The sequence below is a fragment of the Panthera onca genome, chromosome E2, assembly GCF_046562875.1.
Source record: "Panthera onca isolate mPanOnc1 chromosome E2, mPanOnc1 haplotype 2, whole genome shotgun sequence".
NCBI lineage: Eukaryota > Metazoa > Chordata > Mammalia > Carnivora > Felidae > Panthera > Panthera onca.
The window spans coordinates 22,854,818-22,876,806 of NC_138353.1; the positions used below are offsets into that span (position 1 = coordinate 22,854,818).

The 21,989-nt window shown below is 46.6% G+C and overlaps 1 protein-coding gene across 1 annotated transcript in view; it reads right to left on the reverse strand.

Moving 5' to 3' along the window:
• The window catches only part of PLEKHF1 (pleckstrin homology and FYVE domain containing 1), a 38,796-nt gene extending 27,938 nt beyond the window's left edge, over positions 1 to 10,858 (reverse strand). The window contains exon 1 of the mRNA XM_060650852.3: positions 10,606 to 10,858. The gene's annotated coding sequence lies outside the window, so the exon portion shown is untranslated. The remainder of the gene's footprint in view (positions 1 to 10,605) is intronic.
• Between the last annotated feature and the right edge of the window lie 11,131 nt (positions 10,859 to 21,989).

Consider the following 21,989-nt stretch of genomic DNA (forward strand, 5'->3'; position numbering starts at 1 on the left):
TTCCCCTCTTGCCCTACTTTACCCATTTATGTGCCTCCGGTTGAATAAGCACTTGAACTGATGAGTTCTGGTGGTATAGCCAGGCCTCCATACAGTACAGAGGAGGAGACAAGGCCCACCCACCAGAGGCTGACTTATAACCAGAGAGGTCGGTTGGGACTTTGAGACACTGGAAAATGCCATCCCAAATGTATGCACTGCTGGTTGCCAGGGGGTAGTGGTGCTGGAGGGGGACTTCGAGCAGAACCTTCAAGGCCAGGTTCCATGGGTGCTTCAGCACCAGGTCCCCCACATCCTAGCAAGAGGGGCCTCTTGGGGAAGATAGGCCCTGCCTGGCGTGAGGTAGCCATGGGAAGGGAGCTGGATAGCCTTTGAAGGCAGGGCTTTCTGGCTTGAGACAGCGCCCTGGCACCCAGCACTATGCCTGGCATGGAGCACGTGTCCAGGAAGGGATGCCTTTCCCTGGTTCTACAAAACCGGAGGGAGGAGGCATACCCCGTAGGTCCTGCGGCTGGGAGACCCCAGCTAGCCTTGTCACAGTGCTGGTCCAGGGCCCACTGGGGCCTCAGTCTCCTGGTCTGTCCTTCCTTCCAGCATTGACATTGTGTGGATTTGGGTGGAGCTCTGGGAAATCCCCTGGAGGCGGCACAGACTCTGACCAGCTAGTCGTCCACCCCTTCCCAACTGGGACCAGCTGTGGGTGGAGAGGACCTGGGTGGAGGGCTGTGCTCCTCCAAATACGAGGAAAAACTCGTGACTCAGGGAAAGGCAGAAGTTGACTCAGCCAAGCCACAAGCTGTGGAAAAAATGAGGTCTCCCTGAGGCTTTTTTTGCTCCTCGGGTAAGAAGCCCTTTCTGAGGGAAAGCTGGCTTCCAGACTTCAGGAACCAGGCCTTCAGGAAACTGCCAAGGCTTATGATTTTCAAGCTAGCAGTTCCGGCAATCACCTCAGTGGAAAACACCAGGCATTTATCTTGGATCTTCTTCTCAAGTTTGTCTAAGTGCCAAGCACTGTGTGCTAAATACTTCATACTTCATATTCTCTTATCTGTCCTTAGGCTGGACCTGTCATTCCCCACTTTGAGCCTAAGAAAGTGAGGCAGACACAAAGCATTTAGGGCAAAGTATCAAGACCAACAGAAATGCTGCAGCAAGAGAGGGAAGCAAATGGGGCTAAGTATTAACAGGTGGGGTCTCTAAGTCAGAGGTCGGCAGGCTTTTTCTGTACAGTCAAATAGTAAATATTTTAGTCTCTGTGAGCCAGGATCCCTGGCTGCCGTTCAGCTCTGCTGTTGCACAGTGAGAGCAGCCCTGGACGGTGCTCAGGCCCGTGGGCAAACTTGACCTAGGGACCCTAACGTTTGCTGTCCTATCAGGTTATGAAACATTATTCTCCTTTTGATTTTCTTTAAAAAAACTTTTTTAATGTTTATTTTTGAGAGAGAGAGTGCTAGCAAGCACAAGCTGGAGAGGGGCAGAGAGAGAGAGGGAGACAGAGGATCTGAAGCGGGCGCTGTGCTGAGAGTAGAGAGCCCATGTGGGGCTCGAACTCAAGAACCGGAGATCATGACCCGAGCTGAGGTGGATGCTCAAGCTACTGAGCCATGCAGGTGCCCTTCTCTTTTTGATTTTCTTTTTAGCTACTTAAAAATATAAAAGCTCACAGGTCATGCAAAAACAGGCCACAGACTGGAGTTTGCTGACCCCTGACTTACAGATGTTCATCATACCTTTCTTCTTATGGTTTGAAAATATTCAAACCAGTGGGGCACCTGGGTGGCTCAGTCTGTTCAGCTCAGGTCATAATCTCACAGTTCGTGGGTTTGAGCCTCACATCAGGCTCTGGGCTGATAGCTGGGAACCTGGAGACTGCTTTGGGTTCTGTGTCTCCCTCTCACTCTCCCTCTCTCTCTCTCTCTCTCTCAATCTCTGCCCCCCCCCCAACTTGTGCTCTCCCTCTGTCTCAAAAACAAAGAAAGAAACATTAAAAAAAAAGAAAATATTCAAAACCATAAGTTGAGAAAACAAGAAAAAAAAGGAAACAGTGGTTGTCCTACTTACAATGGGCAGGTCATGAACTCGACTTCAAATTGGTTTGATTCCCATGATTCTGCATGCTGCTTTCTTTATCAGTAATACACATAATGCACCCAAGGCAGAGTCTCAAAGCCGTGGAAATGTGGGACATTTGGGAAAGATTTCTATTTGAATGGTTATGGAGATTGATTTTAAAGGAGGTGATCTTGAGAGGTTTGGAGACTGATTTCACAAGAAAATCTCTCCAGATTGCTGGATTTAGGATTGCTGAAGTATTGGATTTGAAACCACAAAAGAGCGGTGGCTTCCCGTCCGCCACACCCCTGCCTCTGCAGCGTCAATATTTATCCCTTTCTGTGTGTGTGTTTGCCCAGGTTTGACAAGTCTGCACGTCCTTATGTTTGCGAGCATTATTGTGCCTGCTTCCCATCCTGTGTGTTCCCATGAGGCTCTGACCAGGCCAAAGGGGAAAACGAGAAAAATGAGAAGAGAAACATAATCCCTTGAAAAATGCTTCAGGTGGATAAAATAAACGCTGCATCTAAAGACAACATTCAGAATGATCTAGACACACCTAGTTCCTAGAATAGGGTAAAGCAAGAGGCCTCTGACAGCACTAGTTTGACAAAGTTACCTCTGGGTCATTTATTCATTCAGCAAACAGCCATTGGACACTGTGCCATTGCCAAGCAGTGGAGCCAGAGATGGACGCAGCACTGCCTTTGCCCTTGGGAGACTCAGAGCTGAGCAGGGGGCAGACTTGTGAAAACATCTATCCATGAGGAGCGAGAACACTCACCCAGGGCAGAGGACAGAGGTCATCTCAGGTGAGAACTGTCATAGTTGGATAACACAGCTTGGAGCACAGTTTTGGCACCAAAAAGTCAGCCTTTGGGGCCTTACTGGCAAAGAACTCTTCATCTGCTGCATTTAAGGCAAGAATGGGAATTTTAGGGAAGGAACTTGCAAGCTAGAGAGAGACAAGGGCCCAGCATGTGGTGTGGGGGAGGGCCAGGGGAGGCTTTCCAGCTGAGAAGTGGGGCTGGGGCAACCAGGAAAGGCTTCAAAGGATGGGGATGGCTGATATTGAACTTGAATTACTTGCTGAGCTGTCTGAGATGCCCCACATTTTTGGCCATTCCCCTTTGAAGCTTCATGAAATCCATAACTTTGCTGCCGGGAATGCAAATCGTTATATCCAACTTGTATGGTGGGCAATGTGGCGACATCTATCACACTGAGAAAGGCACAGATCCTTTTGTCCAGCTGATCCACTCCCAGAAATTTATTCTTACACATTATTGTGTGTTTGCAGAAGGATATATGCTCATATTTATTCATTGCAGCTTTGCTTATGGTAGGGAAATAATGGGCCGGCCCAAATATCCATCAACAGGGGGCTAGTTAAGTAAATTATGGCACATCCATACAATGGCAGGGCTTACCACAGGCAAAGGGAAGAAGGCAGGTCCGTATGTCCTGATGTGGAAGAATTTCCAAGATCTGTTGAGCAAAAAAAAGTAAGGTGCAAAAAAGTGTGTGTGTGTGTGTGTGTGTGTGTGTGTGTGTGTGTGTGTGTGAGACCTCCTGCGTGTGTGTGAAAATTATTGCTGGCAGAATTCACGAGAAACTGGTCAGAGTGGTTGCCTCTGGAAGGGCAAATGGGTGGCATGGACCCATGGGAGGGGGACTCACATTTTATACCCTTGTTTGGTTCCCTCCCACATTGGAAAGATGCACCTGTGTAACCAGCAGATATTGTGGAAATGACAGTGTGTGACTTGCTCTCTTGGATCACTCGCTGTCCCTAGTCATGAGGATGGCCAAGCAGTCATGTGGAGAAGCCGTGCCGTGAGAGACTGAGGCCTTCCTGCCAACACCAGCACCAGCTTGCCAGCCACGTGAGGGATTGTCCAGTCCCTGGGAAGCCCTGAGGTGGCTGCAGCCTAGAATGACACTTTAACTGCAACCTTCTGAATGACCTTGGGGCATAACCATCCAGGGAAGCCCCTCCCCAACTCCTGACCCGCAGAAACTACATGAGATACTAAACGTTTATTATTTCAAGCCACCCAATTTTGAGATAATTTGTTATGCAGCAACAGATCACTTATACATCTTTTTATTTCTTCTAGACTTTGTACCTTTTGCATTTGTGCATTTCCAAATAGTGGTGATTGATGATAATAATCATAATCATAACCTAGTACACACCATGGACTGTGCGTGCAATAATTCAGGAACGTTACCACTGGTGGATATGGGGTGAAGCGGCGGAAAGCAGTGCAGGGCAATGATCCCTGGACTAAGTAGTGCTCCCCATGAGTGGTCAAAGAAGAAGATGAGGAGCCTGACTTCCACGTGTGTGTGTGCGGTGGGGGAGGGTGGTACCTGTGCAGGGCACAAACAGCCCTTAGGTGCAAAGGTTTCATACTAGCTGCCTGCAGGTTCACAGGCCCTTTCCGTTTGGTCAGCACACTGAATGTTAAAATCTGAACTTGATACCTACCAGAATTGCTAAAATTATAGATGGTGACAATGTCAAGTGTCGGCAAAGATATAGAGCAAGTGTGTTCTGGAGGGAGTATAAATTGATATAACCACTTTGGAAAACCATCTGGCAGAGTCTACTGAGCTCAACATAGGCCGTCCCATGGCCTAGAAATGCTGCTCCTAAGTGTATATCCAAGAGAAATGAGGGCATGTGTCCACCAAAGTAAATGTGTAAGAATGTTAGAAAAAATGTTATTTATAATAGCAAATTAAACGAAGCCAAGGAGGGGTTCATTGAAACCTCTGATCTCTAACCAATCAGCCAGGAGCACAGGGGACAGCCTGTACTTGTGCCTGATGTCTGCAGTGGGAGGGGTGGTCTTGTGGGACTGAGCTCTCACACTGTGGGATCTGATGCTGAAGGGTCATGGTGGACTGCTTTTCTCAACTCACTCCTTCCGTGCCAAGGCCCTACTTCCTGTGGGCTCTTCCCAGCCAATGTCTGTGTGTGCAGGGTGCTCGTACTGGTCCGTGCCTGTGAGATGTGGGACCCTGGGCAATGTCTTAGTTGGGGCTGACCTAACGGGTTATAGACAGGGGAGCTTAAACAGTAAAAATTGATTTCTGACCCTCCTGGAGGCTGGAAGTCTGAGATTGGGCACCAGCACAGTTAGCCTCTGGTGAGGCTTCTAAGTTGTAGACGGTCTTTTCCTTGTGTCCTCACACGAGAGAGAGAGAGAAAGCTCGCTCGCTTTCTGGCCTCTTCTCATAAGGGCCGGAAGCCCATTCCCAAGGGCCCCGCCCTTGTGGCCTGTGTACCTCCCGGAGGGCCAAATCCCATCCCACTGGGATTAGGTTGCCACATAGGAATTTTAGAGGGGACACACTCAGTTCCCCACAGGCGGCCTTGGCTCAGAGATTCCCCACTGGCCTGGCCCACGCTCTCCTGGAACTGCTCTGCGGTTTGACACTCTCTACCCAGCTCTTCCCACTCCCTCTCTTTCCAGGTGTCCCAGGGCAGAGTAGCCCACAGGCTCTCCCCACCTTTTCTGGAAACCTCTTCTTTATCCTTCACCGGTCTTCTCTCCAGTTCATGTGCTTGCATGTCTGCTCTTGCCCCCCTGTCTGCTTCCTGGAAGGATGTACGGGTGGTACTCCCAGCACCTGAGACCCCAGCCTCCAGAGGTCCTGCCTCTGCTCTGCCCTCCCTTTACCCCCTGTTTCCCAAACCCTCAGCTCTCTCCTCCTTTCCTGCTGAGGTGACTGAAGAGCTTTGATTCATCCACTCTTCACATCTTAGGGAAGTTTTCTATTTCTTGTTTTAATTAAAAACTAAGAAAAAAATTTTTTTTTAGTTTTTAATTAATTTATTTCTTAATGTTTATTTTTGAGAGAGAGAGAGAGGCAGAAAGAGAGGGAGACACAGAATCTGAATCAGGCTCCAGGCTCTGAGCTGTCAGCCCAGAGCCCAATGCAGGGCTTGAGCCCATGAGCCATGAGATCATGACCTGAGCTGAAGTTGGACACTCAACCAACTGAGCCACCCAGGTGCCTCTTTATTTATTTACTTTTTAGTTTTAATATTATTTTTAATTGAGATATTGTTGACATTGAACATTAGTTTAATTTCAGGTATACAATAGAGTGATCCCATATTTGTATATATTGTGATCACCACAATAAGTCCTGCTTGTTTATTTTTGCTTTTGTTGCCTTTGCTTTTCGTGTCAGAAACAAAAAATCATCAGTAAGACTGATGTCAAGGAACTTAGCACCTGTGTCCTTCTGGAACTTTGGTGGTTTTAGGTCTCATGTTCAAGTCCTTAAGGCATTTTGAGTTAATTTTTATACATAGTGTAAGGTAGTGGTCCAGCTTCATTCTTTTGCATGTGGCTGTCTGGTTTGCCTACGTCATTTATTAAAGAGACTGTCTTTTCCTCATTGCGTGTTCGCAGCTCCTTTGTTGTAAATTAATTGGTCATATATGTGTGGGTTTATTGCTGCACTCTCAATTCTGTTCCACTTACCTATGTGTCTGTTTTTATGCCAATACCATACTCCTTTGATGACTATAGTATTGTATAGTTTGAGATGCGGGAGTGTGATGCCCAGGCTTTGTTCTTCTTTCTCGAGATTGCGTTGGCCAATGGAAGTTTTCTTGAAACAGAAAACTCATCATCTCTTCCATGATGCATTCTACTCCTGTTTCTTGAGACAAACTCCAGCAGCATCTTCAAAAAATGCTTCATCAAACCTCCCTGCTTAGACTCCATAAAGAGGATGAGGAAGGACAGTGTTTTTAACAAATGGTGCTGGAATAACTAGATGTCCATATGTAAAAAAATGAACCTCCAGGTAGATCTCATGTTTTATACAAAAATGTACTAACGATGGATTGGTGACCTAAATGTAAGACGTCCAAGTATAATAGTTTTAGAAGAAAACATTGGGAAAAACCTTTGGGCTTGGGTCAAGCAAAGAGTCCTTAGATAGACACCAAAAGCATGATCCAGAAAGGAAAAAAAAAAAGGAAAAATTGGACTTTATCAAAATTAAGCTTTTGTTCTGTGAGATACACTTTTAGAAGAAAAAAGCCACAGGCTAGGGGCATATATTTGCAAATCACATACCCGACAAACAGATATATATTCAGAATATGTAAAGAATTCCCAAAACTGAACAAAAAGGAAATAAACTGTTCAATTTAAAAATGGTCAAAATATTCCAGTAGGTGATCTACCAAAGAAGATATATGGATGGCAAGTAAGCACGTAGGAAACAATCAATATCATTAGACATTAGGGAAATGCAAATTAAAATTATAATGAGATACCACTGCACACCTATTTGAATGGCTATAGAAACCAAACCAAAACAAAAAGTGATAATACCAGGTGCTGGTGAGGATGTAGATCAACTGAGACTCTCACACACTGCAAAATGGTACAACCATTTGAGAAATGGTTGGACAATGTCTGAAGAAGCTGAACATACTCTCACCATATGGCCCAGAAACCTCACTTGTACTTACTCAGGGGAAATAAAGACTTTTGTTCACACCAAACCTGTTCACAAATGCATATAACAGCTTTATTCATAAAAACCAAAAATTGGAAACGGTCCAAATGTCCTTCAAGCGCTGAATGGATGAACAAAGTGCGGTATATTCATACAGTGAAATGAAAAGGAACTCAGTCCTAATAAGGAACAAACCACTACAGACCCAGTAACAAGGATGGAGCTCAAATGCGTTAAGTTAGAAGAATCCCAGACTCAGAAGTTCCATACTGAATGTTCCAATTTAAATGGCATTCTGAAAAGGTGAAACTGTAAGATGGAAAACATACCAGCATCGTTTCAGGTCAAGTGTGGGGTTACTACACAGGAGCAAAATGAGGGTAATTTTGGGGTGATGGAAATGCTGGTGTATTCTGCTCGTGCTAATGGTTCCACAGCACACATTCGCCAAAACACGTGGAACTGTACACTAAAAGAATGTGGATTTTACAAGTGAAAACAGATACATAGTTACATAGTCTGTAATTTAGAATCTCCTAGCACTTAGAGTATTTCCTACATTTGTTCTTCACATGGTTGTCAATTACACTGGAATTTGTGTGTGTTTCAAAAGCTTAATGTATTAGATTTAAGAAAAATGGCAAAGTCTGGGAGTTGGGGTTTGGTGGCTATCTAGGTAGGAAAGAAAATCATGCTGGAATAGACACTTGTCCAAAGAAGACATCCAGATGGCTAACAGACACGTGAAAAAATGCTCCACATCATGCATCATCAGGGACATAAATATCAAAACCACAATGAGATACCACCTCACGCCTGTCAGAATGGCTAACATTAACAACTCAGGCAACAACAGATACTGGTAAGGATGTGGAGAAAGAGGAACCCTTTTGCGCTGCTGGTGGGAATGCAAACTGGTGCAGCCACTCTGGAAAACAGTATGGAGGTTCCTCAAAAACTTAAAAATACAACTACCCTATGACCCAGCAACTGTACTACTAGGTATTTATCCAAGGGATACAGGTGTGCTGTTTCAAAGGGGCACATGCACCCCAATGTTTATAGCAGCACTATCAACACTAACCAAAGTATGGAAAGAACCCCAATGTCCACCGATGGATGAATGGATAAAGAAGATGTGGCGTATATATATACAATGGAGTATTACTCAGCAATAAAAAAGAATGAGATCTTGCCATTTGCAACTACGTGGATGGAACTAGAGAGTATTAGGCTAAGTGAAATTAGAGAAAGACAAATATATGACTTCAGTCATACGTAGAATTTAAGATACAAAGCAGATGAACATAAGGGAAGGGAAGCAAAAATAATATAAAAACAGGGAGGGGGACAAAACAGAAGAAGCTCTTAAATATAGAGAACAAACTGAGGGGTTCTGGAGGGGTTGTGGGTCGACAGATGAGCTAAATGAGCAAGAGGCATTAAGGAAGACACTTGTTCGGATGAGCCCTGGGTGTTATATGTGGAGATGAATCACTGCTTTCTATTCTGAAATCATTATTGCACTGTATGCTGACTAACTTGGATGTAGATTTAAAAAATAAAATAAAAAATAATTACTTTAAACTAAAAAAAAAAAAAGAAGAAAATCATGCTGGAAAACTTGCAAGTTACCTATTGTTAGAGAGCAGTAAAAAAAAAAAAAATAAGAAAGCACGCTCAATTTTCCATTGTCAGGAACTCTTTCCCTAAATGCATTAGGTAAAGGTCTTTCTTGCATTCTGCTAGGAATTCTTTAGCTATTTCCTGACTGGGAGGCCAAGGTCAGAACTTCCCCTCCCCTTTCCAAAGCCAACAAGAGGGAATTTCCCAAGAGTCCCAGTTTCCCTCACCCACACCTTAATAAGCAGAGCTCTGAATAAATAAAATAAATCAGCAAAATCAAAGACATAACAACAATAACAACAACAAAACGCAAAACCTCTCACACCAAATGAAATAAAATACAGCTAGAAAGAAACAAACAAAACAAAACCAATCTAGGCATCAAAACAGCCTTACAAAGGCCCTGGGGAAAATATCATGCCAAAAATCTTTCTAAAGGGGCAACTGGAGTTAAGAGAAACAATATTTCTGAAATGAGCCTAGTTCTTACTGTTGCCCTGACCCCTAACTCCACCCCTGACGCTGCAGGGGGCAGAAAGGGGAGCTGAGGACAGAATCCTATGGGGACAGCTCAGTAACACCTTCCAATCAGAGACAAATAGATGGAGGTCAGGAGTGGCCTTGGGAAGAGACGTGGAAATTATTAGTGGTTTCCATGTCCCCATGGTCTCCAGGGTCTTATGGAGGCAGGTCAAACCACCTGGCCTTTGTTTTGATTTTTGCTGGCTGGGGAGCACAGCTAGACACAGGAGACAGAACAATCATGTCACCATTTCTCTAATTTGTCGAACCACAAATTCCAAAGGGATTCAGGAAATGGATGGCTTCTTCTGGGTTTGACAAAATGTAGGAATGTCTTCTCACCTAGAGTCGAACTGTTCTTTGAATTCCTTTGATTGCGATGAAAAAAACAACTCTAGACGCCAGAGGCAAAAAACCGTTCCTATTTCCCATCAAAGTCACTACTAAGCTGTACCTGGGACCCACGTGCCCTTCTCCTGCCCGTGTATTGATGGGGGGGGGTATCTCATCATCCCAACTGCTTTGTGATCCAGAGTAGGCATTGTCTATTTGGTACCCAGGGGGTTTGTCTGGAGCCTATGGCCAGGTGCCTGCAGGAACTATGGGGCAACCAAATGTCTACTGACCCCTCCCCTAAACCCCCTCTCGCCAGGCTGTCAGCTCACAGGGCTGTCCTGAAAGTCTGGTATTAATAGAAGAAAGTACAGAGAACTTGAAACAGCCAGCACGTAAGGGCCCTTTAAAGAGTGCATGTGAGTGTACGTGTGTGTTAACAAAACTTTAAAATACTTACTGTAAAATGAACAACATCTCCTCCCCCCTCCAAATTGCAACAAAAACTCCCAAATGCTTCATCAAATTAAGTCTCAAGGTTTAAAAAAGCAAACAAAACAGCACTCAAAGGCTTACCTTGAATCCTTCCCTCCTCCTATCCTCCTCCAGCCAGCCACTTTGATCTCTTTTGGCTGATTTGTCTCCACCATGCAGGCTTTTCAAAGCGTTATAGTTAGTCTCAGTCGGGGGGCTGGGGGTTCCTCAGCACCATGAGCCCAGGTACTGTGTGTGTGAGGTCAAAGACTGAATCTGCAGCTTCTCCGTGGGAGAGAACAACCAGCTCAGAGCATGTGGATTAGTGCATCAGAGGCGTTCCAAGGCAAGCACATAGCAGCTCTCTGCGCTGTGACCAGGGAGTGGTTTTGGAGTATCTATTTCCTGTTTAAGAAAGTGGGTCCCTTCTGGTTTTCATTCTCTGGTATTAAGACTGCCCTGAACCCCCTGTACCCTTCCCCCACCCCTCCCTAAAAGGAGCACTGGTCACATGGGCCTCTGGCTACCGTCAGTGTCAATTAGGGACAGGGTTTCACCTGGCCAGAGTGTTTGTCTGGAGTCCAAACTTTCTTGCTCAATTTACATTTTTTCCTGAATTCATCATGTAAAGCATAGAGCAGACTTTCCCAATGGGCAGTACTGCATCTAACTAAAACCCGGAATGTATTTATTTGCCTTTGGTTTGGAATATTTCCCAGTTCTGAGCCCAGAAGGCAGTTTTCCTCACAAGGTCATTGCATACAGTTGAGCAGGTTGTTCACTGCACAAAGTGGTCAGCAGAGATGAAAGAGAGCCAAAATCTAACCTTCACTCCACTTGCCAAGCTGTGCCCAGTCCAGAGGGGGCCCTTCTTTAAGTTGTCAGTCTAGAAAGGGAACTTGGAGATGATGGAGATTCTTTTTCGATCCACTAACGACAATACACCCCCGTTGAATTATTATAGGATCTCTCATCACATAAACCAACCCTTGATGCTTCTTTGGGAAGGTCAGTCTCCTGGGTCTCTTGGAGAACTGGGAGATGTTCTCCATGAGATTCATGCTTAAAATCCATGGTTCTCAATTGTGGGCAATTTTGCTCCCCAGGGAGATTGCACAATGTCTGGAGACATTTTTGGTTCCACAACTTGGGGTACTCCTGGCTTCTAGTGGGTGGTGACCAGGGATGCTGCTAAATGGCCTACAATGCACAGGACAGCCCCCATAACAAAAAATCCTACAGCCCAAACGTCAACAGTGCCACTGTTGAGAAACTCTATCCGAAATGAACATAGCAAAACCACCAACTCAAGCAGATTGTCCCGTTGCAGTTCTGTCGAGTGCCTGGCTCATTGCCAGCCCCAGACACGATGGCAACCTGGCAACCATCATGATGACTGCGTCTATGTTTCTTGTTTGTTCCTGCCCAGCTCTTGGGAAGGCCTCACCTCACTGTCGGGGCCTTGGCCTGCGTCCTTTCTCAGGTTAGAGTACAGCGGATGAGTCTGGCCCTTCCTTACTTCCATCCCCGCAGGGGTCAGTGAGGCCCTCCAGGGAACGGGAGCCCCGGGGCAGGGGCTGCAGGGTTCAGGGGCCTCCGCCCTGCTGGGCTCCTCCCCCTGTATCCAGGTTTGGGCAGTCAGGGAAAGCTGTGGTTTCTACACATACTTGTGGCCCCCAAAGCTGCTCCTCCCTGAGCCCTCAGAGGCTTTGAAGCTCAAAGGTCGGATTCTGGATTGGGGAGTGGTTCTTTGCCATTAGCGTCAGCATCCGTTCTTTCTCAATGCGCAGGCTTCCGGCTTCCTGCCTACAGGTGGTCTGTCTTTCGTGTCTGCATTTTTGCTGTTTCCTGGAACACTCTTCCCTGTGACTGTCACCTGGGAAATCCAGTCTTCAGGCCTCAGGCTGAGTGTCCCCCCAACTGCAAGGCGCCCCTGGCCCCCAGATAGAGGCGGAGGAACGGCTACTCTTCGTTTATACCCCACAGCGCCCCCTGCTGGGCCCTGTTCCTGTTCTGTCGCTCAGCATCCTGAGTCCTTCTGTGACTCTGCCTCCCTAGAGACTAAGGGCCTGAGGACAAGGGCCTTGGGCTCAGTGCCCATGTGCACACGCACAGTGGTTGCTCAATACTTGCTTTGTTGATTTAAGTTTCCCCTTAGAAGCACAGCTAGAGTTAGGTTCTGAGGCCAACTGCCTCCGATTTCAGCCACACTTGCTACATGCAGAAGCTGTTCTCTGTAAGAGGGGTCTCTTTGGACTCTGGCATCACAGTTGCATTTGTAAGGGCTTGTGTGTGTCTGCTGTTTATGACCAGTTTCCCTTTAGGTTTTCTGATGGAGAAAGAAACCTAACATCCATACCTCAGTTCATTACACGTGCAGGGGGTCCTTGTTAACTGAGGACAACGACTCTCAAAAATCCCTGAAAGCAAATCAACTCAATCAGAAAATAAAAAAGGAAAAAAAAGTGACTTGACCTTCAAAAATGAAATAAAGTTGTGAGAGTGTTTATCTTCCATTTAACAAAACATAGGATACCCTTGCAACTGCCTGAACATTCTCAGAGTGAACAAAGCTTGAATCATGTTGGTTTGGAGAAGTATATGCTTTCAGACACAATGTCTGATCACTCAGTAAGATATCCTTCACTTAATGTTTGACTCTTCCTTCTTGGTCATAAGAATCAGTTCTGTGAAAACATTTAATTATTTTATCAATTTTCTTAACCCATCGAAATTCAAATCATTCTCTTTTGAAGCACCTGTTATTAGCCTAACTGATGTTCTCCAAATGTTATCTATTACGTTTTTTCTTGACGAATTGTTCATTTTATCAAAATGAGAAGTTAAAAAAAAATTTTTTAAATGCTTGTTTACTTATTTTGAGAAAGAGAGATCACCAGCATTGGAGGGCAGAGAGAGGGAGAGAGAATCCCAAGCAGGTTCTGAGCTGTCAGCACAGAGCCTGATGTGAGGCTCTAACTCATGAACTGTAAGATCATAACCTGAGCTGAGATCAAAGGTCAGGTGCTTAACCTACTGAGCCACCAGGTGCCTCAAGACATTTTTTAAAAAAGAATTTTGCCTTGAATTTTATTTTTTAAGTTTATTTATTTATTTTGAGGAAGAGAGAGAGAGAACAGTGAGGGGAAGAGAGAGAGAGGGAGAGAGAGAATCCCAAGGAGGCTCAGTACTGGCAGCGCAGAGCCTGATTCGGGGCTCAAACTCACAAACCATGGGATCATGACTGAACTGAAATCAAGATTCAGATGTTTAATCTACTGAGTCACTCAGGAGCCCCTTGAATTCTGTTTTTTAATGATAATATCATTACATCCACCCCTCATATCATTAGTATTTGCTACACAATCTTTAGGCACACAAATATTGCCAAAACAATCTTTTTCCATTGCTTTAATTTAATTTTTTTTCCTAGCATGAAAAGATACGGTGAATTTCTCATCTAAAATCCACCTTCTCTGTCCCCAGTCTCTGCCCTGGTACCACAGCGCACAGTATCAAGGAGAAAAGACTCTTCCTAAATCCATCCATCTTCAGGGGAGTCCTGAACAGATCTTGTGGCCTTAGAGGTCACATAAGTGACCTCTGACTTGCACTTCTGAGTTTGGGGCTCCTTAAAAATGCTATTTCAGTGGGATCATTGTAAGGCATGGGCAGCTTTCAGTTAACAATAGTAATGCCTGTGAACACTTGCTGGGCATTTTCTACATGCTCAGCAGTGTGCTCAGCGCTCTTGTCCATAGTTCACTCGAGCCTGGAAATATCCCAAGAAAGTTAGTTCCACTATCAACCTCATATTCAGTCTCATTTTGCACGTGAGATAAGTGAGGCTCAGAGAGTTCAAAGGACTTTCCCAAGCCACCCTCCTGGAAAGTGGCAGAACTGACACTCTAATCCAGGGCTGTCTAGCTCCAAAGCTCTTGCTCTTGGCTATTTATGTGTATATGTGTATGAATGAGCCCTTGCCTTACCTGGGTCTGCCTCTGTTTCCTTCTGGCTGCATCCTGTATTAGCATTCATGTCCCTTTGTACAGAAGCTGGTCCTAGGGATTCCTGTGTTTGACTCTCTAATCCCTAGGTCTTCCAATTTGCCTTCAACCTTGTTAGTGTAACCCAGATGTAACTGGGGTCCCACGTGGCTCAGTCTGTGTGTGTGTGTGTGTGTGTGTGTGTGTGTGTGTGTGTGTGTGGCAGTCAAAGAAAGATGGAACCACATCCACAAAGTACTTAAGAGAACTTCTAAATCTGGGGTCAGACTCTTGAGGACATGTCGCAAGAGAAAACACATTCTTACGGTTCAGCAAATGTTCAAAACTCCTCTCCATCACCGCTCATTTCCACCTCCTAGTAGACAGTGGCAGCTCTCCAAGATTCCTTTCCTTCCCCACTCTGGTCTCCCGGCCCTCCCAATTCTCCCTGACACGCAGCCAGGCAGCTGTCTGTTCCTTTTCTTCCTCATCTTTTCCCATCTCAGCTTTTTATTATGTGGACCAGCTTCACTTCTCTGGTGTCTTTAGTTTTCTGTTTTCCTTTGTCTATTGTCCAGGTCCAGCACATCCAGTCGTAGGTCAGCGTATGACTCAGAAAGCGAGAATCCTTTCCCCTGGGAAGCTACAGAGAGAGAGAAAGGGGAGAAAGAGAGAGAGATTTAGGAGGCCGAAAATGTGTTTAGTCTCTGTAGCGTGCATGAGATGCAGTGAGCTGCCCTGGGGGTGAGGACGATGGCATGTAGCTTCTGGCAGGAGAAGAGAAAGTATCTCAAAGCCACATTTCCTTGCATCTTGCCCCCTGGCTTCTCCGTTGAAACATTCCCTTCCCTGTGCACAGGGACCCATTTATTTTGAAAGATGCTAGCGTCCGCCCAGCCTGGTGGGCCAGCCAAGGCCTCTACCGTTGGAGCAGGTGTGTGTGGGGGACGGGCGCTCAGCCCCGATGGCTGTCCTGACAGCTAGAATCGGCGTTTTCATCTTCTCCAAGCAGCAAAGCTCCCCTCCTGCCTGCAGACTTTTTATAATGGCAATAAGACAACTCTGGGGAAGATCATCTTGTATTAACTCCGGGGAGTAATCATCTAATCACATTCCAGGCTGATTTGAGGCACTCATCTGGACCAAATGCCTCCCCACACCCCGGGAGCGGCTTTATGAGGCAGCAGCCAGGCCCCATCGAGCCTTATTGCTTAATTAAAAACAAATTCCTGAGTAATTTATTTTTTTGTTTTTTATTATTTTTTTATTTTTTGTCTTCCCATAAAACTGCCAGCCACACAAAGGGTGAGGGAGAAGCCCAGGAGTTGGGAGAGGAAGCTGAGATTTATGGCTTGGCTGCTGTGCTGGCCACCTTGCCACTTGCTCGGGGTTCACATTAAGTGAGAAACCATCTTGTGTGGCTGGACGCTGGCGGGTTCTTAGAGAGTGAGAGGGTACAGCACACAGGCCCACGGGCAGGACACCTGGGGTTTTTAAGTGATGTCAACCCTCAACCCCCGACCTGGGGTGTTGGTACAGCTTCTCTGGGCTGTGCCAGACCCTCCAAAAGGCCACCACCTAATTGGGGCCTTAATCTACCTGTCTAGGGCTATTGGAGAGGCCAAGTAGTGCAACCTGGCCCCTGCTTTGGACCCTGTGAAGAAACGTACAATCTGCACCCTAGGATTCCCACTATTCCCAAGAGGAGTGTGGTCTTGGTTTCCTCACCTGAACTTGAGGGACAGATCTCTCCTGCATCACAAGGTGATGAGGGGATCAGAGCGGATAGTGGCGTCAGAGAAGCTGACAGTTCCCTCTCGCTTGCAGGGGATGGGAACGTGGTATTGGTGCACTTTCAGCTTCAGACCAGGAGACAAGAGTCCCAGCTTCCCAGGAGAGGCTGCAAGAAGGGAGGCATCCTCTGCCCCTTTGTATCAGGATTCACAGCGGGGGCAGAGCCTCGGGGAGAGCCAGCAAAAAGGAATGTGTGTGCTCGTGCGTGCGAGAGTGCAGTTGGCAGGTGTGTGGGGGGGGGGGGGGCGGGGGACGGCATCAGTGTGTGTCTGCAGAGGCCCAAGGGTCTCCTGTGCCAGCGTATTTGTCACATACCCTCGGGCCAAGCTGCGGTTCAAATCCCAGCTTCACTCGGGCAAGTGGCTTAACCTCTCTTGGCCTCAATTTTCTTATCTGCAGCATGGAATGATAGCATTGATCTAATCAGGTTGTTGTGAGGATGAAATTACTTAATATGTGCAAAGCGCTCAAAATAGTGCCTGGCAAAGGCTTCCTAAGCATTCGTACACCTGTGAGCACGTACACGTGACTTCTTAAAAATTTCATACATATAAACTTCTTCAACTCAGTTCACGTTTTCCCATAGACTTTAACTTCAAAAATTAGGGGTGAGCCTTCTAGAAATAATTTTGTGCCTATGATAAACCCAGATCACCAAGAAACAGTGGCCAATCTTTACATGACAAGTCATGATTTCTGCGGGAATGGGTGTGGCTTATATTAGGGTACAAACCGGGGGTAAATTGGGCTTAGAACTGAAAAGAAAACAGAGTTCTTTTGCCTATTACAATTCTGATCACCTAAACACTGCCTCTGAAGTCACAGCTTCTACAGGGGAGCTGAGCCTCAAATGCGCTTCTTCTCACTTTCCTCTCCTCCCACATCCATCAACACCTCAGAAATAAGAGCCAAGTGGCCAAAATGAGCTCTGGGAAGATTGCAATTAGGAGTGGAGATCTTGAGCCACTTCAAATGAGGGAGGCTTTCCTGGGAAATGTAAGGGTCATCCATTAGCATCTGCAGAAAAACATTCCTGAGAAGACAGTCTGCAAGAAGCTGTTGCCTCAGAAGGGAAGGCGTGCCTGTTGACCACAGTGGGCACCCAAGGGGCCCACAATGGGGGCCCCAGAGAGTGACCATCACCAAAGGCGGGCCGCTGGAGGCTCTCCAAAGTGGCCTCTTGCTTTCCTTCTCTGAGAAGCTGCGGGGCTTGGCAGTGGCCCAGAATACCCTGATGGATTTGTGGGGGTTTGTGGGGAAAGCAGTGGCCCCAGAGCCAGTCTTCTGGGGTCCAAATCCCTGCCCTTTCATCTTGCCAGCTGTAGGCCTCTTCTCAGGGCTCCTTGGTGAATTTGGAGGTTGAGCGTTGCCTCAAGGGGGTTTTGCTAGGATTCGAGGTTACTCGTAGAGCACACGGTAGAGGCCTAATCATGTGAGTTCCGCAGCAGACGCCATTGATACGCTGCCCACATCAGGCAGGTCAAAGCCCAACAGCCAGTCTCTGCATCTGTTTACCTGGGGGCTTTCTCCAAAGCTCCAGAACTCACCTGTGTCCACCAAAGAGCAGTCCAGCCATGCCAGAGAATCAACTTGCTGGGATGGGCCCTCACCAGCCGGCCTTGGTGGATAAATGCCCCTACTTCCTTTCCCTTCAGAGGGCTACTCCGAGATGGGCTCCCCTCTCTTCCTCTGGTGAGAGATCCAGCTCAGTGCCCTGCAGCTGCAGCTTGCCTGGCAGCACACCCTTTGTTGGCTCCCTTCCCTTTTGTCTCACCCCATTTCGCCCCCTTCCCCCCATCCTGCCCCATTGCCAGTGTTTATCTTCACCTCCCAAATAAACTACTTGCATTGTTTCTGGCCTTTACTTGGATGAACCTAAATGCAGACAGTTCCTCCCCCTGGCCTTACCCCTCTCCTCCTAGCTGCTGGACTGGCAAAAACTTGACATAGCAGTAATGTCATCACCCCAAGCCCAGCCTTCTCACTGAAGCCAAGTACACCTTGTATACTTGTATACACCAAGTATACCTTGTATACACCAAGTACACCTTGTATACACCAAGTATAGCCAAGACTGCCTATGTTTACACAGCTTTACCTATGATTTTTGCCTGCCTGGAAATCTTTTTCCCTTCTGGCAGAAATACCTGTTTTCTTGGGGAACTATACCCTTCTCTCTTTCCATCCCTTTGATTCAGGGGGGACTGAGCCCAGTCTTGGCTCCCAAGATAGACATGAGATGTGAGTCTGGCCGGTCAGAGCACAATGTTCTCTAGTCATAGTGGTTTGGGGATGTACGCACGATCCAGGCTAGGCCAATGAGAACCCAACTCATGTCCTTTGCTTTGCTAATGGGAAAGAGATATCCATGCACTGGGAAGCTCAGGCTGGTCACACGTGAACCAAATACTTCCCACCCATCAGTTGGCAGGAGGCTGAGTGACAGCAAGGCTGACACAGAAGAGAATATAACTGAGGAGGAGAAAGGTCAGATTTCTGACAATGCCTTTTGGATCCTTGAAACCAGCCATGTCTGAAGTTACAATTGCCTCCATCCTTTCCAGTCATATTCCAGGGTATTGGGCACAAACCAATACATGCCCCCACCCCCACACACCATTTTTTATTAGGCCAATTTTGAGTTTGGTTTCTGCACTTCCAACTGATTAATACAGTTGACGCTTGAGCAATGCAGAAATTAGGGGCACTGACCACATGCAGTTGAAAATCTGTATGTAGCTTTTGATTTCTCCAAAACTTAACTACCAATAGCCTGTTGACTGAAAGTCTTATAGATAACATAGTTGATTGACACCTATTTTGCATGGTATATGTATGATACACTGTATTCTGACAATAAAGTAAGCTAGGGAAAAGTACACATTATTAAGGAAACATGAGGAAGAGAAAATACATTTATAGCACAATGCCATGTTTATGGGAAAAAAAATCCAAATGTAAATGGATCCATACCAGTCAAACCCATGTTGGTCAAGGGTCAATCGTACAGAATTCAATCCTGCTTAGCTTTCTGATTGGGAGGAGAGAATGTGACACCTTGATTGAGACTGTGTATCTATATCTGTGGGATGTAGGTTCTTCATGGGCAAAGTTGGTTTAAAACCATCCAAGGGTTGCCTGAAGAAGAAGTGTGTCCACAACATTTATCAGTTAAGATGTTTTCATCCCTAAGCAGCAGAAACTCAAACCTAAATTGACTTACCAAGAAGGAATTTTATCTCATATAGCAGGAAGTCAAGAAGTAAAAAAATTAGCAGGGTTCTTCACTCAAGAATGTGGCCATACCCTCAAGGATCCTGGTTATCTCCATTCCTCTGCCATGGGTTCTTCAGGGTGGGATCTTTCCCTCAGACTGGCTTCTGGTCTCAAGATGGCAGCTGAGTTCCAGGCTTCCCATCTCCGAATAACACCATCTAGAGAAAGAAAAGGGATTTATGGGCTGTCTTTCTATTCTTGCCTAGAAACAAAGAAACTGCTCCCTTACCACCAGTAAAATTGGGTAACAGGATAAATTAGATCACACCACTGTAAGAAGAAGGTCTCAATGTCTCTCAGTGACTTTTTAAAAAAATGTTTATTTATTTTTTAGAGAGAGACAGAGCATGAGCAGGGGAGGGCACAGAGAGAGAGAGAGGGAGACACAGAATCCAAAGCAGGCTTCAGGCTCTGGGCTGTCAGCACAGAGCCTGATGTGGGGTTTGAACCCACAGACGATGAGATCATGACCTAAGCCAAAGTCAGATGCTTAACCAACTGAGCCACCCAGGCGCCCCTTTATATCTCAGTGACTTTAAAGGACAAAAGTTTATTTTTCATGTATGCTACACGCCTTAGCAGGTCAGTAAAGGGGCTCTTGCTAAACTCACTCAGGAACCTAGGCTGAGGCATCAGCTGTCATCTTGGATGTTGTAGGTGATTGTGCCAAAGGGAAGGAGGTCTGGAGGGTCTCATACCCGCAGGTAAACACTCTAGCTTAGAAGTGACACACATGACTTCCGCTTATAACTCATCGGCTAGGGTTGGTTTTATGGCCTCACTTGACCACAAGGAGACCAGGAAATAAATATTTCCCTGCCCAAAGTGGGGAGAACTGGAAATACTGGGCAGACGGCTCTAATAATCACAACAAATGCTCTCATGGGCTAGGGTGAGACCACATGTCCATTTCTTTTTTTTTTTTTTTTTTTTTTAAATTTTTTTTTTAACGTTTATTTATTTTTGAGACAGAGAGAGACAAAGCATGAACGGGGGAGGGTCAGAGAGAGGGAGACACAGAATCTGAAACAGGCTCCAGGCTCTGAGCTGTTAGCACAGAGCCCGACACGGGGCTCGAACTCACGGACCACAAGATCATGACCTGGGCCGAAGTCGGCCGCTTAACCGACTGAGCCACCCAGGCGCCCCTCACATGTCCATTTCTACACCAACGCCTGGCCAGCAGAGCAGGATGACCATGGTTGGCTTAAACCAGTTGTTTAGGTGGGTCATGGATGCTGGCCAGTCAACACAAAGGCCTCTACAACCTGTGACTGCTGCTGTAACTAGTGAGATACACATCGTGAGCGCATTTTCATTGGCATTAGATGGGGGAAGGGGCTGTAGGGAAGATGGCTGTAGCCCACATGATCTGTGTCCTGATGGGGCTGAGTCTAGTCCAGGCTTTCTACAAGGGCTAAAGCTACTTCCAAAATGCACTCGGGTGCCTGGCTTCAGTTTCCCGCTGATGGTGCCTGGGGTGACTGTGGGAGTCCCCACCAGCAGGGGGTACAAGGCTGTTCCTGACACAGGTCCTAAGTGTCATGCCTGAGCTCACCAGGATGTTCCAGAGCAGGCAGCTCAGGGGTCGCTTCTGTCAGGGATCCATCAGGGGAGCAGAGCCACTAGGAGATTATATGTCCTAAAGGATTTGTTACAGGGATTTGACCTTATCCCATCGTGGGAGCCAGTTAAACAGTCTACATGAAACTATTACTTCTGTGTCTGGTCCTGGGACCCACAGCCTGAGGGGCAGGTGATTAGGAAGGAATGGATGTGATGGGGAGGACACGAGGACAACCTGGCTCTGTGTGAGCCTCTCCCTGTCTCCCAGCCTCTGATTTCACCCATGAGGAGGGACCGACACCCTTCGTCATGGTCCAGAGCCAGAAAAGTTGAAGGAGGACCCAGCAGGGGCTGGAGGTGCTGTGGGCCTGGCCGCTTGGCTGCTGCCCACACCAGTCAGATGAGCCAGGAGGTCTGCTCAATGTGAGCAGCAACCACACCCTAAACCCTGCCTGACCTCCAGAGCCCCGAGAAGGAGCCAGCCGCCACTGCACTTCCACCTCCCAAATCTCAGGCAGTGTCCGTGGGGCCCACCCTTGCTAACTGGGAACTGTGCATGGAAGGGAATGCTGTGAAGTGTAGTTCCAGCTCATGCAAGTTGCCATGACACCAATCCATCCTAAGAACCCTTTGCTGCCTTGCAACTCTTCCCTCCTTCAAGAGCTCAATGAAGTGGACATTTATTATTATTATTATTATTATCATTATTATTGCCACTAACATTCATCCTCCCTTCTTTTATTTTTATTTTTTATTTATTTTTGAGGGAGGGAGAGAGGGAAAGAAAGAGAGAGAGAGACAAAGGGAGAGAGAGAAAGAATCCCAAGTAGGCTCCATGCTGGGCTCCATTTCACAAACCGAGAG